The 6,000-nt window shown below is 16.6% G+C and overlaps 1 long non-coding RNA gene across 1 annotated transcript; it reads right to left on the bottom strand.

Annotated features, from left to right (window-relative positions):
* Positions 1-648: 648 nt before the first annotated feature.
* Positions 649-4,282, bottom strand: LOC135120798 (uncharacterized). Its single transcript, XR_010278742.1, has 5 exons — positions 4,226-4,282; positions 3,758-3,799; positions 1,761-1,892; positions 1,490-1,601; positions 649-753 (listed from the first exon to the last, which is right to left on the bottom strand). It is a non-coding gene; the product is annotated as an uncharacterized LOC135120798 (long non-coding RNA).
* Positions 4,283-6,000: the final 1,718 nt, after the last annotated feature.

Here is a 6,000-nt window from a genome sequence, read left to right as displayed (position 1 = left end):
GCGTGAGAATGAATAACTCTTTTTCATAGTAAACCTATCTACTTTATCATACAAGTTAATAATATATTATAATATCAAAACTTTACTTTGTAAGAAAGTATAACTCTTTTCTATAGTTGTAAATAAAAAATTTTTTTTAAAATCTTATAAGTTTCTTATTAAGTATATTTATGCTCGCATCTTTTGAAAAGTATAACCTAAATCTTGGAAACAATTATTAAAAAGGAGTAACAATACATTTTTAAAGTATAAAGTAATTTTCTGTAAAAATTTTATTATAAAAAAGGTTTCTTTTATTTTAATAAGCACTCAATCCTTAAAAGTGTAAAGTAATTTACTTTTAAACTTTTATTATAAATACGGTGAGGTTCTATTCAAGTAAATTTTTTAAATAAACTGGAAAATCTTTGAAAAACTTTTATACAAAAATAAAAGTTGTTTTTTTTTTAAAGAAGTAATATACTTCTGAGGTATGAAGTAAATCTTTGTGGAGCTATAATTATAAAAATTGATTATTGAATTAATACTTCTTTAAAATAAATTACAAATCCTTACAAAACTTTTATTTAAAAAAGACTGTTTTTATTTAATAAACAATACATTAATTTAACAAAAGTGAAAATTTTAATTTTTTTAAATAAGCTTCCCTTTGAGGAGAGTTGCCATGCGGCAAAAGTATAAAGATAACAGAGTCGCCTTGAAGAAAAAAAAATTGGTGTTGCAGAACTTTCTGTAAAGTCCACTCTGGATCGACTGTATGAAAAAAACAAATAAAAGTTATATAAGTTATATGATAATAAAAATTTATTATACAAAAAATAAAAAATTGAATTAATTATTGTAAAAAATGCGAATTTTTTTTTAATATTCTGTTGGAATTAAAGCAGTTTAAAAATAGATAAAAGAACTACAAAAATAAAAGTAGTAAAAATTACTTTTTCTTTCTAAAATTAAATAAACTAATGATTTTCAAACTACTTTCTTGATTAGTTCAACGAGACAGTTTTGTCTGAGTAGTAGCATTTACCATAAATTAAATTTCAATTATTTCTTAACTTTTTGAACTTAATTTTCTACTATGACCTGCTTAAAAGATTTGTTTTCAAAAAAAAAACTTCCTACAGTCGTTGCAAAGCATTCAAAATTGGTTATTTTTGTATAACTTTTCAGAAAACGCGGCGGCGTATAAATAAAATTCTAAAGAAATATAATCAAGTAAAACAGTTCTAATGCAACGCAGCAGTGCATTGCCGGAGTGGATGTCAAAAAAAAATTTTAAAAGTTCTACCACGGAAAAGCAAAAAGCGGAACATCAAGCCATTAAAAATAAATTATAACCAATCAGATCGTAGCCTCCATTACAGTACTTTATAAAAAAAACTTTTGTAAAAGTAAATTTCATGTTTGTCTTTATTAGAAAGAAAAAAAAATTTAATTGTGTGCTTATAATAAATAATTCTTGACGTAAAATAATTTTAACTAAGGCAACCTTGGACCAATAACGAATTTTTTTTTAAGTCTTGACCAATAAAAAAGACGTCTAGGTTAGAGGAAGTGTATTTATAGTCCCTATCCCAAGGAGCTGGAGAGCTAAATATTTCCTGAAGTATATGAAATATAATTTTTGTTTATTAATGAAAAAAACTGTTATACATATATATATATATATATATATATATAAAATAATAAGAATTATAACGTTAAAAAATAATTATAAATAATAATAATTAAAAACAAAAATAATAGAAGTTTCTTTGTACATTAATATGAGCTTGAAAAGTAGCGGATTCTTCGAAAAACATAATAAAGTCTTTCTGATGGTGTTCGGGATAATAAAAGTTTACTGGGAAAAAAAAACTTTCATCCTTAAATTTAACGTGCCTCAAAATATTCTTAGGTTATATATAAAAAAAGGACTTCTAAATATTATTATAATATATAAATATATACAAACTTATATTTATAGTATTATAGTTTTCATAAGTGTATTATCTACTAATTTTTTCCTAAACTTTTAGATATGTTCTAATAATAACTTTCACATTAAAAAACATTATTATTCTGTATATTACTGTCTTTATCAAAAAAAAATAGTGCAGGACTTTATTACTTTATATATAAAAATTTTTATACTTTTATTAATAATTTCTAGTAATACAGTAATAAATATAATAAAGGCGTAAATATTTTTTATTATAACAAATTTAACTTTATACAAAATTATTTTAAAAAAAAATTAATTTTGTATAAATAATGTAAAACTTCTATAATAAAAAACTTAAAAAATTTATAAAAACTTTTTCCTTGTGAAGACAATAAACATTTAAAATATTTTATAAATTAATAAATAATATAAGAATTTTTAAGTTTTATTATAATATTATTTATTATAAGTTTTATAATAAAATAAATACAGAAATAATATAGTTTCTAGACTTTTTTTTTCTTTAACGAGTGTAAAGTTTTTATAAATTATATAATTCTTATTAATATATTATAATATAAAACTCAGCAAAGAAATATTTATATTAAAAAAATTTATAATGTAGTAAAAGTTTTATATTATTTATTCAAAAATAATATCTATGTTAATAAAAAAATTGTATATATATAAAAAAAAGAATAAATATTTAAAAAAAAAATTTCAAATGTAAGTCTTATTATTTTCCATTAAAAATAACTTTTATAAGAAAAACTAAAAAGTAAAAGTTTATAAAAGAAAATATTCATAGTATATTAGTAATAAGATAAGTTTTTAAATTCGTAATAATATAGTATGAAAATTTTTTTAAATACATAAATTTTAAAAATAATATATATTAATAGTAAAAATATAAAAGTTTTTTGTTTTTAATAATAACATTGTGATGATATGTAAATATTATTTATTTTTACAAAAATTCTTATTAAATAATAATAAATATATAAAAGTTTCCACAAAAAATTTTAAAAAGTTTTAAGTTTTTAATAATATTATCATAATATAAAAAAAGTTATATATTATGAAACTTTTAAAATAAAAAAAAGCATTTTTAAGAAAATGTTCTTGTTATATTCATAATTATTTCAAAAAAAGTAATTTTTTTTAAAAATATGAAGTAAAAAATATATATAATAATAGAAAAATGAAAAAGAGTTATAAAGCTTTAATAATATTATTGTATAAAAATGTTTTCATTATATAACTATTAAGTTAATAAAAATATAAGAATAGTAAAAAAGTATAAAAATTTTCAAAAAAATTTTGATATTATTTAAAGTTTATGATAATATTATATTAAACAAAAGTTTTCGATCTGCTTTAATAAAAATAATATAAATATTGATTATTTTCTTTTTAATAATCGAATTATAAATATAAGTTTAATAATAATTTAAAAGTTTATAATTATTATAAATTAATAAAAAAAAAACATCTTTATAAACAAATAACTTTATATAAATATAGAAAACTTTTACTTTTATAAAAATTTTCACTTATTTTTTTAAAAGATATATAAAAAGTTTCCTTTTGTTATCATAATAGGACTTTATATGCTGCTTTACTTTGAAATACTGTAAAATTTAAATATATTTATAATAATAAATGAAGTACGTTTACGATATTTTATAATATAAAAATAAGTAAAAAATTATAAAGTTCAGTTTTAATATTTAATAAAGTTAGATAATAATACTATAATGATAATAATAATAATAATAATAATAATAATAATAATAATAATAATAATAATAATAATAATAATAATAATGATACCTCGGACCGCTGTAGCGATGCGCTAAACTTATAACCGCGAGACTATTTATAAGTATGTTTACTTTTATTACTCTTTTTTGTTAATAAATAAGTAAAAAAAATAATGAATAATTAATAATAAATTATTAATATTATAAAGGTTTTTTCAAAACCAATAAAATGACAAAAATGCGTATAAACCAATATAACAAAACATAAAGTTTATATTTTTATAATATATAACTTTTATAATTTTTATTATATTGCTTATATAAAGTTTATATATAATTTGTAAAAAAATATATAATATTATCCAAATATCTAATAATTTCATTATAGTATATATTTTTTAATTTATCACAAACAAATGATCGGCCCATATATGAACAATATAAATAACTATAAAAAAAATAATAATAAACTTTAAAATTTATTTAGTAAACGACAAATGTTTTATAATAATAATCAATAAAATAAAAAAAAATTTACTTTAAATTCTTCTTTAAATTTTAAAAATTTCTGTATTTCTTTTTTTTTTCTTTTACTTTCTTTTATCTTTTCTTCTTCTTCTTTCAAATGTCCTGCGAAAAGCTTAAAAGATAAACTTGAGAAGTTCTGTATTATTAATAAATAAAGGTATGTACTATAAAATTTTGTATTGATTATTAAAAACTGGAAAAAAAAGTTTACTATTATTAATATAATATCTAAAAAGTTTAAAGTTTTTATTATTTTTTAACTATGTAAGTTTAAACTTCCTGTTTACTATTAGTTATTATATATAATAAAAGTTTAATACTTTTATAATTAGTTATTATTGTTTTTTACTTTTTATTACAACTAAATACAAAAATTTCGTTATTTCGTTTGCTATTAAATATTATATAGAATAAAAAAAGTATAAAACTTTTATTATTAGTTATTGATTTTTTTTACTTTTTATAAAAACTAAATGAAAAGTTTATTGCTGTTATTTACTTTTTATTACTAAGTTTTTCTTACTTTTCATAATAATCAATAAAAAAAGTTTTTTATTTACTTAATAATTATATAATATAAAAAGGTTAATATTTTAATTGCTAGTTATTATTTTTTCTTTCTATAAAAACTATATAAAAGTTTATGATATTTGTTACTATTATTATGATATAATACAAAAAGTTTATCTCTTTAATTTACTAGTCATAAAACTTTCGAATTATTGTTATTATTAAAAGTTTAAAAAAATATGCTTACTTTTTTTATTTATAAATATAATTTCATATAATATAATATAATAAGTTTATTGTTTTATTAACTATTTATTATTATAATAACTTTTTTAAAGATTTGCAGTAGTTCATTATTTTTTTATATATTTTATTTTTAATATTATAATAAATAAAAGTTTGCACGTTTTCTTATTTATAAGTATAACTTTCTAAGAAAAACTTTGAAAATTTTGTAAACGAGTAAACTTTCATAAATATTATTAATACGGCTTAGAATTTCTTTATGAAATATGATAATTCTCTTAATTAAATTCTATAAAAAAAAGTTTGCTGACAATATTTCTTAACGACAACAAATTTATTTAAAGTTATTACCTATAAAATAATAATAATAGATTTAAAAAAATTATAAATAAATTTACTAAAGTTTATAATAAAAAAATTAATTTTTTACTTATTTCGAAGTTTATTATTATTTTAATTATTTATACTTAAAAGCATTCTCGTTACTTTACGCTTTTTTTAAGGCCATAATAAAGATTTATATACAATTTTATAAATAATTGAATAATTTAAATTATAAAAAATTTAATAGTATTGTTAATATCAATATTAATTATTATTTTATAAATTATTAATTATATATTTACGTTATATAAATACTTCATTATAAGCTACTATTATTTATATAATATATGAATATAAAAAAAATCATAGTAAAATAAAAGTAAAATATCTACTTTAATAATAATTTTATAGTAAATCTCTTTTAAGTTTATATTGAAAAAATATACTTTTAACGAAACCTATATTTGGTTTTGTAGTATATTATAGTAAAATAGTGTTCTTTAAAAAAAAAAGATATAACACAAAAAAAGTTACAAGAGCTAAAACTTTTAAAATAACTTTTTAGTAAAAAAGTATACTTTCAGAAGAAAACTATACGAATATATAACAAAAGCTTATTTTCTTAAAACTTTTTAATAAATAATATATTTTTTAACACGAACTATTATCCTTTTATAATAAATTAATAGTAAAAGGTTTACTTTA

This window comes from Zophobas morio, unplaced genomic scaffold (assembly GCF_036711695.1).
Source record: "Zophobas morio isolate AGI-343-1 ecotype UQ-CSIRO unplaced genomic scaffold, CSIRO_AGI_Zmor_V1 ptg000422l, whole genome shotgun sequence".
NCBI classification, from domain to species: Eukaryota; Metazoa; Arthropoda; class Insecta; order Coleoptera; family Tenebrionidae; genus Zophobas; species Zophobas morio.
The sequence above is the reverse complement of the archived record's forward strand: the minus strand, read 5'-3'. Positions and strand labels throughout refer to the sequence as shown.